Genomic DNA, 12,188 nt, shown 5'->3' with positions numbered 1-12,188 from the left:
CTGTCATTTCTTCCCAATTTATTTCCTTTGCATTAAAGTCACCCATAATTACTATATTTCCTCCATCTATCAGTAACTCAGATAGAGCATTGTGTCTTCCAGTAATTTGTAATGATCACTATCAGACCAAGCCTGAGTTTTTGGGGGCACATATACTACTATAAATTTTTTACTTTTCATATTTACAACTTTAATCCTAATCATTTCCACATTTTCTTTTCCTTCTGTTATCTTTATCACATTTAAGCCCTTTCTAGTCAATAACATGACTCCTCCCCCCCTGTTTGTCCATTTATTCTATTTTTTGCCCAATGGTTGTATAGACCTTCTCCCACCATACTTGGTGATACAGGACCTTTCAATTTTGTCTCCACAATTCCCATTATGATTGGTTTCTCTACTGACAAATAGTTGTTTAGTTCATTTATGCCAGAAATCATACATTGTGTATGCCACTTTTAATTTTTTCTTTTCTTCTCTTTTTTGGTTTTCCTATTGCTCCCCTTTCCCTTTGAAAACCAAAAAAAACATTGTTCTCCCACCTGTGTAGTCTTTGGAGTATCACTTAGACACATTCTCTTTGGTATCACACCAAGTGGTGAGTCCACTACATTCATATCCAGTCCTCTCTTTGTTGGTTCGTTAATTATTTGGTCTTCTTTTCTTTCCTCTATTTCGTGTGTGTATTTACCTAGTATCTTACAGGAAGCGGAGCTACGCTCTTGGTGTCCTGTCTCTGTACCGCCATATCTAATTTGGTCTTAAATTCATGTATTGTTTTTGCACGTGCTATTGTTTCGTGTGTGTGTATTTACCTAGTTGTATTATAAAGGAAGGGAGCTATGCTCGTAGTGACCCGTTTTTGTATCTTTCAGCACCAAGTTTGTTCTTAAATTCTTGTATATTATTTGCACATACTGTTGCTTCATCCAATTTATTCCAGATATCCAACACTCTGTGTGGGAAGCTATTCTTTTTCAGATCTCTTCTATAACTATCCTTTTTGAGTTTTTCATGTCCTCCTGTTTTTCTCACCCCAATTTAATAAATCATCTCTATTGAGGACTTCCATCCCTTTCATAACTCTGTAGTCAGTAGACCTCCTCTTTCTCTTCTTTGTTCCATGGTTGATAGTTCCAATTTGGACAATCTTTGTTCGTATGTCAATTTGGAGAGTATTGGTGTCATTTTTGTTGTTGCTCTTTGTATTCTTTCTAATTTCTTTATATTCTTTTTAGTACTGAGTGTCCATAGTGTCACAACAATCTTGGTCTTATCAGTGTAACTAATATTTTCTTTACCATTTCCTCATCCAAGTAATCAAAAACCATTTTCATTGACCTAAGTAAATTGATGGTTTCCCTATTTTGTTGATATACTTATCTGGTGACATATCTTTGCTGATAATTACTCCTAGGTCCCTTTCCAAGCTTACTTTTTTTACTTCCTCTGTACCAATTTTGTATTGCCCCGATATTCTATTTTTACTTTTTCCAAACTCCATTTTACTACATTTCTTGATGTTATAGTTCACTTCCCACTTTTGACTCCATTCCCAGACTTTATCCAGGTCTTTCTGTACTGATTCACAATCTTCCTCTTTACTTTAATAGTTCTGCATTATCTGCAAAGAAGTTCATATAACATTCCACACCTTCATTCATGTCATATATATGGCAAACATCATTGGAGCCGATACTGAACCTTGTGGGACTCCACTTATCATTACTTCCCAGGTCAAGTATTTGTCTCTTATGGTCAAGAAATCCTCCATCCATTCCAATAATTTTCCTTGAATACCACCTAGTGACTCAATTTTTTTAAATAGCTTTTTATGTGGTACTTTATCAAGTGCTTTTTGTAGATCTAGAAAAGCATAATCCGTCCATCTGTCCCTTTCTTGTATTATTTCTATTAGTCTCGAGTAGAAGCAAATCAAGTTAGTGGCACATGATCTTCCTTGTCTAAATCCAAATTGTGTTGGATTCAGTATATTTTTTCTTCCAGATATTTAATCCATCTACTTTTGATAACTTTTTCACATATTTTTGCTATTGTGCTTGTAAGGGAGACCAGTCTATAGTTAGTTGGATTTTCCTTGTCCCCTCCTTTATATATTGGTACAATATTTGCATTTTTCCAATCCTGTGGTACCTTTCCTTCTTTGAGTGAGTAATCAATTATCTTATATATTTTGTCCGTCAGCTCATCTATGCATTCTTTTAATATCCAGTTTGCAATTCCATCTGGACCATGTGATTTTCTGACATCAAGGTTTTTTATTTGGTCTCTAATTTCCTTCTGTGTCACAGTTATTTCTTTCATTGGGGGGTATCTTTCTGTATTTCCTCCCAATTTTGTGTACTTTCAATTGTGAATACAGATTTAAAATGTTTGTTCATAATTTCAGCCATTTCTACATCTTCTATATATTCATTATTCCCTTCCACAGTTTTACTATGTCTTGTTTGTCTTTAAGTTTACCATTCACATACCTGTGTGTGTGTGTATTTACCTAGTTGTATTTTATGGGGAGGGGAGTTAAGCTTGTGGTGTCCCGCCATTGTATATCGCAGTGTCTAGTTTGCTCTTAAATTCATGAATGGTTTTTGCACACACACTATTGTTTCGTCTAGTTTGTTCCAAACGTCCACCACTCTGTGTGAAAAACTGTTCTTCTTCAGATCTCTTCTATAACTATCTTTTTTGAGTTTCTTTCCATGTCCTCTTGTGTTTCTCTTGTCTCAATTTAACAAGTCCTCTCTATCGAGTATTTCTGTGCCCTTCATGATTCTATAGATGGTCAGTAGGTTGCCTCTCTCTCTTCTTTGCTCCAAAGTTGGCAACTCCAATTTAGCCAGTCTCTCTTCATATGACAAGTTTGAAAGTGTGTGTGTGTGTGTATGATTCACCATTGTCTTGGATCATGTGTTGGACTCATGATCAACAGCTATTTCCCTCCCAGAAGAAAGCTCATATATGACTGATCTATGGGTAATGCTGTGACCTTTACATGCACACACACACCCAACTCCCTGCCCATGAGAGTTGGAGTAATGACTCACTATGCAGCGATACTGAAATTATTTCAGCCCTGGGCTGGATTTGAACCCACACCGCCATATTGGTGGCCAGGAACTCTAACCACTGTGCCATCGAGTCATGTGTGTGTATGTGTCCTACAAATGGCCAAGAGTGAAATAACTTTGTAATGACCACAGCAAAATTTACTAAGGCATCACTGTAGGAAAGGGGCTTGCCATAACCCTTTCAACACAAAGTCCTGCTCAAAGTTCAATAAAATTGTCTGACAATAGCCATAACAATTTATATAAAAGTATTATCTTAAAAAAAATGTTATTAACAATACAGTGTAAACTGGAATGTTTACATTAATTTTTGTAGGCAACAAAATCTGGACTATAACATGATTCTATATTACAGGACTGCAAATGGCCAATGATAGGTTTCTATACACTAAGTGGCCCCACAGGATGGATATATAACAGGATCATCCCCCTTGTCTGTCTTCAAACTTAAATATCCACACCATGGGGATGTCACTCAGTTTTCCCACTTGGCCCAAGATCTTTTGACAAACTTTAAATATATTTTGCAACACTCTTTGGTATATGGAGAGCTGACTACCCATGATTTCTCCATGTAAGAGGCCGGTAGTTGTACGAATGGAAATGAGCCTGCCTGCTCGCCTGCTGTTTTGATAACATTGAGGCGACGTTATGTCTATGTAAACACCAACGGAGGTGACTGTTTTATAATCGATGATGTAATCAAAACTCTGTAAGCGCAGGTTAGCTTCGTTTGACTAATGCTGAGGTAAACGATATTGCTAGTGGCATTGCAATGGCTTTCCGGATTGGTGCAAGGTGGAGAAGGAGGAAAAAAACTATTGGTGCATGAATTCAAAGTCACGCCCATAAGGAGTGACATTTATTTCAGAAGTCACAGGAGATTGGATTAGAAAAATTAGTGACGTCAGACGAAGGTAGCTTAGCGTAGGATACGGGATCTCGTCAGACGATCTAGAGAGACGATGTAGAGAGACGAGAGAAAAGAGATCCTGAGTGTAACAAGACGGTGAAATTACAGTGAAAGAAGAAAGAAAATTCACCACCCTTTTATTAACCCAAAGGACGAGAGAACTAGGCACGGGGCCTAGAAAATAGTGAGACTACAGGAAATACAAGGCATTGGGCCTACTGCTTAAGAGGAACTTGAACATTTAGTGAAACTCACGTAACTAAGGCCAGGGGCCTCGAGACGAGTGGTATTAAAAATCAAATATACGTGTAATGGTCGAAGACCGACAGTGGTGGTGACAGTGGTGACAAGGGGTGGTGAAACTCTACAAACTTTAATTATTTTTGCAACACTCCTTTGCATATGAAGAACTGATAAGCCATGATTTCCCTACACATTTTAATTATTCTTTTTGTAACACTTTTGCATATGGAAAGCTGAGAACCCATGATTTCTTAACAAACTTGAACTATTCTTTCACAAAACTCATTTGCATATGAAGAGCTGACAACCCATGATTACTCCACAAACTTTATCTATTTTTTAAACAATTTTGCATATGGAGAGCTGAAACCTATGATTTCTCGACAAACCAACTATTTTTGCAAAACTCTTTTACATATGGAGACCTCACAACTCATGATTTTTCCTTTTCTCCACCCTCCTTACTTGCTGATGACATGGGAACAGACACACCTGCACAACATGACAACACTGCCATGTTTCTTCGATGAGGGATCTACAGGAGCTATTGTGGAAACACAGGTCTTCAATATGAGGAACTGAAGACAATGATTCATGGACTAATTAATTTACAGAGTCCACCTTTATGATATGTTTTGTCTTGTAAAGCACTGAACCAATGTGTATGTATTTACCTAGTTGTATTTAGCAGGAAGGGAAGCTATGCTTGTGGTGTCCTGCCTTTGTATCTTGCAGTGTCTAGTTTGCTCTTAAATTCATGAATGGTTTTTGCACACACTATTTCATGGTCCAGTTTTGTGTATGCTGGGTATGTGTAAAAGACTGGGTGGGTTTCAATACTGCCAGTAAGAGAAACATGGGGAAAGGCAGTTGCCAGAGTACTGACATATTCATGTGAAAAAAAAAAGTTGTGAAGATTATTTGGAAGTAAAAGAGTGAAAGATCTTGAACATTAGCTGGAACATCCACAGAGGGAGTAAATATGTCATCATTGTTAAGGGTTGCCTGAATAAAATCTGACAAATTCTTAAATACAAAATAAAAAATAGATAAATAAGAAAGTAAAACTGATTAATAAAAAAAGTTGGGTGAAGGACCTGATATGCATATGCCATGAGGCTATCAGCTGAATCTAAAATGATCACCTTTACTCTTCATATTAAGCTACAGGGATAAGGAAACAAATTAAAAATAACTTATGCAACTGAAATATATTTGTAACACAAAATAGCCTCTGACATACCACATCTATAAGGAAAGAAGACTAGAGGGACACAATACACAATATGTAGGATTACAAGAAATTTTTATATAATTGTCATGCCAAGATTCAGTTTATAAACATGTACCTGACTAGTACACAGAAGAATAAACATATAATATACATGCTTACGTGTATGAAATGTGTGTGTATGTATGTGTATTTACCTACTTGTATTTTACGGGAAGAGAGCTATGCTCGTAGTGACCCGCTTTTGTATCTTTCAGCATCCAGTTTGATCTTAAATTCTTGTATAGTTTTTGCACTCACTGTTTCCTCATTCAGTTTGTTCCAGATATCTATCACTCTGTGTAGGAAGCTATTCTTTTTCAGATCTCTTCTGTAACTATCCTTTTTAAGTTTCTTTTCGTGTCCTCTTTGTTTTTCTCCTATCCCACTTTAGTAAATCATCTCTATCAAAGACTTCCATCCCTTTCATAAATTTGTAGATGATTAGCAGGTCTCCTCTTTCTCTTCTTTGTTCCAAGGTTGGTAGTTTGAGTTTGTCCAATCTTTGTATGTCAATTTGGAGTGTTGGTGCCATCTTTGTCATTGCCCTTTGAATTCTTTCTAATTTATGTTCTTTTTAGTACTAGGTGTCCAGTGTTGCAGCATACTCCAAATTTGGTTCTATCAACATAACTAATATTTTCTTTACCATTTCTTCATCCATGTAGTCAAAGGCCACTTTCATTGATCTTAATAAACTGAAAGTTTCTCCAAATAATTTGTTGATATGTTTGTCTGGTGCCATGTCATTGGTGATAGTTACTCCTAGGTCCCTTTCCAAGTTGACTTTTTTGACTTCCTTTAGACTAATTTTAAATTGTCCTGATATTCTGCTTTTGCTTTTTCCAAATTCCATTATACTACATTTCTTGATGTTGAAATTCACTTCACACTTCTGACTCCATTTCCAGACTTTGTCCAGGTCTTCTTGTAGTGATTTGCAATCTTCCTCTGTACTTACTCTCTTTAGTAGTTTTGCATCATCTGCAAAGAAGTTCATATAACATTCCACACCTTCATCCATGTCATTTATATATATGGCAAACATTATCAGAGCCAATACAGAGCCTTGTGGGACTCCACTTATCATTTCTTCCCAATTTGAGTTCTTGTCTCTGAGTACCACCCTCATTTTTCTCCCATTCAAGAAATCTTTCATCCATTCCAATAACTTTCCTTATAGAGGAGACGGGACTGCTCAGACAGACAGTCTAGGGAACAACAATAACTTTCCTTGTATTCCACCTATTATTTCAATTTTTCTTAGTAGCTTTTTGTATGGTACTTTGTCAAATGCTTTTTGTAAATCTAGGAAGGCACAATCTGCACATCTATTCCTTTCTTGAATTATTTCTATTAGCCTCGAGTAAAAGGATATCAAGTTTGTGGTACATCATCTTCCTGGTCTAAATCCAAAATGTTTTGGATTTAGTATTTTGTTCTCCTCCAAATGTTTAATCCATTTACTTCAGATAACTTTTTTGCATAGCTTTGCTATTGTGTGTGTGTGTGTGTATTTACCTAGTTGTATTTTATGGGAAGGGGAGCTATGCTTGTGGTGTCCCATCTCCATATCTCGTTTTATCTAGACTTTTTAAATTCGTGTATTGCTTTTGCACACACCAAATTCTCATCTAACTTGTTCCAAACATCTATTACCCTGTAGGGAAAGCTGTTGTTTTTCAGGTCTCTTCTATAAGTGTCTTTCTTGATTTTCTTTCCGTGTCCTCTTGTATACCTACTATCCCAATTTATTAGATCCCCTCTTTCAATAGTTTCTATGCCTTTCATGATTCAATAAATAGTTATCAAGTCTCCTCTCTCTCTTCTTTGCTCTAATGTCTGTAGCTCAAGTTTTGCTAGTCTCTCTTCATATGATAGTTCTGGGAGTGTTGGTGCCAATTTCATAATTGCTCTTTGTATTCTTTCCAGTACCAGTACCAGCCAGTGTGGGGATCCACACATTTCAAGTCAGTGAAATTTGAGTTAATAATTACTATTATTATTATCATTAATTTATTAATTAATTATCCCCGTCTGGGGTATTGGTTGCATGTTGTGGGGTTAAAAGCTGCTCAGCAGCATGTAGTACTTTAGGGTCTATATAGTATAATAAAACATCATTCTGCCTGTGATAGAGGAAATCTCTATTCATAATGATATTTTATCATACTACAATTCTCCCTCTGTTATGCTGTACCCCCACTCTTAATACTGTCCTGTACCACATCTCTGAATATTCATTTCCTTTTTTTGCCAAACCCTGTGGTAGGGGAGAAGAATACTGCCACAGAGTGTTCCTACTTGACTCAAAAAAAGACGACAAAAATGGGACAGGGATAAGACTATGTATCCTACCCTCTGTAGTCCCAAAGGGGACATTCCTAAAGAGAGCAAAGGCATATCAGGGTGTGGGAGGAGTTTTCCAACCAGAACCTGATGGTTTGGGTCTTTTAATGTGCGTGGATGGGGTACAGATGAGACTAAAAGGGAAGAGATAGGCAGTATGTTTGTGAGAAGATGGATGTGTTGGGATTGAATAAAACTAAAGATGCAGGGATGACCCGTCATCCAGGAGGAACCAAGATAAGAGTGAGGGAGGAGGGTGAATGGGAGTATGCGGGGATGGAATGGGTGGGAGTGGATTTTATGTCTTTGTTTTTGGCTACCTCCCTTGTAAGGGGGAAAAAGCCATTGATATATGTATATATCATTAATGAAGTGGCCTTGCTTCTAACCCAGAGCATTGGGCAAGATGCAGGGATGACCTGTCATTCATAAGGACCCAAGTTGTGAGGGAAGGAGGGAGGGGTGGTGGATGGGAGTGGAGTAGGTGGGGATGGAATGGGTGGGAGTGGAATTATGCCTTTTGACTTTGGCTACCTCCCTGGTATGGGGGAAAGCCCTTGGTATATGTATGTATTATCATTAACTTTGTTGGGAATTGGATGCAAAAAGAATATCTGTTCAGCAAGGAAGAGAGCAGGCAAGGGATAAGTGTGAATGGAAGCATTTGTACATGGATGAGGAAATGATGTGGTCTAAAGGGATCTCTTCTTCTCTGCTCTGGATAAGGACTAATAATGGGTCATTCACCAAGGTCTTGAATCATGTGTTGGTCTCATGACCAACAGCTACTACCCTCCCAGACAAGAGTTCAAAGCTCATATATTACCCAATCTATGTTAATGCTGTGACCTTGTACACATGCACACCCAAACTTGTTTGTGTGTATGCGCATTTACCTCTTTGAGGTTGGCCTGCAAGATGGAGAGCACAGCTGCCTATTTTCAAAACCCATCTATCTTGTCACTTCCATTAGGAGATGCAACTCTGAGGGGCTGACACTTGTCTCTGGACAGGGCCCAAGATCTCTTTCAATCAATTTCAACTATATTTCTTACACCTTTACACATGGAGAACTGACAGCCAGCAACTGCTTCCCTCCAACTACTTTCAGCCAGTGACATAGAAACAGTATGACACCAATATGACAGTCCACAGGGGCTATGGGTTTTCCACTAAGTGCAACTTTTGGCAACAATTTTAATTAATGGTTTGGATATTTCTTGATTGGATGGGGGGGGGTTTTGCCATGTAATGAAGCAGTGGGGGTAAACCAGATCTGATTGTTGGGGTCTGCTGCAGATGTGTTGTGTCTTTCTGCATTGCCTTTGACCTAAGCAAGTTTCATGAGGGACAGAGATGACCCTTCGTTTTTTGATGAGCATAGGAAGGACGTGGGATGAGTGTAGGGTGTATGCATGTCCTTTGACTCTGCCTCCCCCTCCTTTAAAGAATGGAAAAGGGCCTTTTGGTATACATGTACATGCATATGTATTTGAATGTATTATCATATCATTATCACTATTATTACTATCCAGGAAAATAATTATTATTATCCAGGAGGATAATATTATTATCCAGGAAGTGCTAAGATAGGAGTGAGGGAGGAGGGTGGAGGGGAGTGGAATATATGGAAAATGAAATGGGTGGGAGTGATTTCTATGACTTTTTCTTTTTGGCTACCCCCCCTGTAAGGGTGAAAAAACCTTTGGTACATGTATGTATGTATTATTATCATCAACTATACACCTCTACTTCTCCCAAGTTACTAAGTTTTCATTTGATCTGCAATAGTTTTTCCTCTTTCTTTCCCATTATCACTTGATCTTACATATTTCCCTAATGTTTTTTTACCAGTTCCTGTACATAAATCTTCTCGGATAAGGAGCAAGTGAAAAAGAATGTACCTACAAAAACAACAAAATACAGAAAGGTAAGGAAGATCCAGTTTTAAATGCTGTTATTACCTAAATTTCAAAAAACATTTTCTCTACAAATATACACATGATTTTTCCTTCACAAAAATTCTACTAAGCTTATCAAGAGCTCACTTATCAAGAATATAATCAAAATCATCTTGGGTAATGTTTTTGATATACAGCTTTTACAAAATCTTTCTTTTTTTTTGTATGAAAAGCTATTTACACATAAAAATCTATCATATTAACATAAATTCTAAGTGTTTTACTACCAGGACTCTTCCATTATCAAGTCCTTATGCAGTCCAAGCACTTAATCCTTTTCAATATCGCAGCACTAATAAATGTCGCTCAGACAAATGCCACACAATTTTTTTTTTAAATGAAGGTCATTCCTTTGTTAGAACCAGTTCTAGAATTAACCAAACCCATGTTCAGGGTGAATGTACACTATATTCTGCAACTGAATAAAATTGCCTGGCATCTGTCACAACAAGGTCTATTTTGTGCTTCATTTTCAATACTTAAGACTCACTGAATGCTGTATCTCTTTTCATAGCACTTTCCAAGTATTAAATACGTTTGAGTCTAAACAAACCCATCAAGCTCATTATCATATATGTGGCATAATTTCTAAGTTACTAGAAAATATAATTCATTGCACAGAAAACACAGCATCATTTTCTATGAGAACACAGTCTTGTACATTAAGTAATAATGAAATGGATAAAAGACTAATATATCACAAAAAAAAATAATATAAGCTAATCTTTACAATCTATCCTCATTACTAAATTTCATACAACTAAATATGCATGCATAGTCATTTGAAATAATACACAGCTACAAATCATGAAAGTGTTAACATAAAAATACATATATGCACATTTATAATTATACACATTCTATATTTGAAATATATACAAGCACATCTACATTATACACTGTGTATACATGGTGTGTGTGTCAGTATATATATATATATATATATATATATATATATATATATATATATATATATATATATATATGTATATATATATATATATATATATATATATATATATATATATACATGAATACACACACATACATATACCAGTGGTTTTTTTCCCCTACAAGGGGGGTAGCCAAAGTTAAAGGCATAAATCCATTCCCACTCACTTCATCCCCACATAATCCACTCCCATTTACCACCCATACCTCCTCTTTTCTTGGCTCTTCCCAAATAGAGGGTCATCCCTGGAACTTTCCCATTTCCCACGGTCAGAAGCAATGTAATAAGACACAGCACCTCCACAGCAAGGCTGCTTCATTTAATACTTTCAAGCTGCGTCAAAAATATCATTCACACATACTCCCTCGCCCCCCACTCATTGCCATGCATCACAGCATCATCCATACACAACCATTCTCCCCTATCTTCTGTCTTCTCCCTTCCTTCTTCGACAGTTATTCCCCTCTTTCCCAATGCCCCTTTTACCCCATCCATCCATTTCATCCTTGGTTGTGCCCTCATGTTCATTCCCTCCACCTCTGCTTCCACACCTCTTTTATTAGTCTTTCTTCACTCATTCTTTCCAAGTGCCCAAACCATCCCAGCTCCCTTTCCATCCCCACTCTCCTCCTCACCTCCTCATTGGGAAATAAGCTAATTGTTGTTTGCAGAGGGGGGATTAAAGAAGTTAGTGACAGATTTTGGGAAGGTGTGTGAGAGATGGAAGTTGAACATATATGTGAGTAAAAGGTGATGAGATGTACAAGGGGAGATGATGGCAGCAAATTGGAAGTGAGTATTAAGAGGTAGAGGCTGGAGGAAGTGGATAACTTTAGATACTTGGGTGTGAATGTGATGGGAAAGGGAGTAGTGGAGGTGGAGGTAGAATGTAGGTTGAGAGAAGCAAGTAAATACCATGTGGGATTAAAAAATGTAATGAGAAATAGACATTTGGAAAAGGATGCTAGGATGCTAAGAGGAGATTGTAGGAAGGAGTGATTGTGCTGACAGCACTGTATGGGGCAGAAACATGGAACATAAGAGAGGAAGAGTTTAAATGTTTTTGAGATGAAATGACTGAGAAGTATGGTAAGGGTTACTATGCTAGAAAGAATGAGAAACCAGGTGGTGAGGAGGAGAGCAGGGTGGAAAGGGAGTTGGGAAATAGGGTTGATGAAGAAGTATTGGGATGGTTTGGACACATGAAAAAATGAGTGAAAAAAGATTAGTAAAAGAAGTGTGGAAGGCAGAGATGGAAGGAGTGAACATGAGGGGGCAACCAAGGATGAGATGGATGGATGAGGTAAAACGGGCATTGGGAAAGAGGAGAATGACTGTTGAAGAAGGAAGGGAGCAGACAGGGGTGAGTTGTGTATGGATAATTCTGTGATGCATGGAAGGAATTGGGTGG

This window comes from Oratosquilla oratoria, chromosome 3, assembly GCF_046742065.1.
Source record: "Oratosquilla oratoria isolate Oo_2021 chromosome 3, ASM4674206v1, whole genome shotgun sequence".
NCBI classification, from domain to species: Eukaryota; Metazoa; Arthropoda; class Malacostraca; order Stomatopoda; family Squillidae; genus Oratosquilla; species Oratosquilla oratoria.
This window is presented reverse-complemented; position numbering follows the sequence as displayed.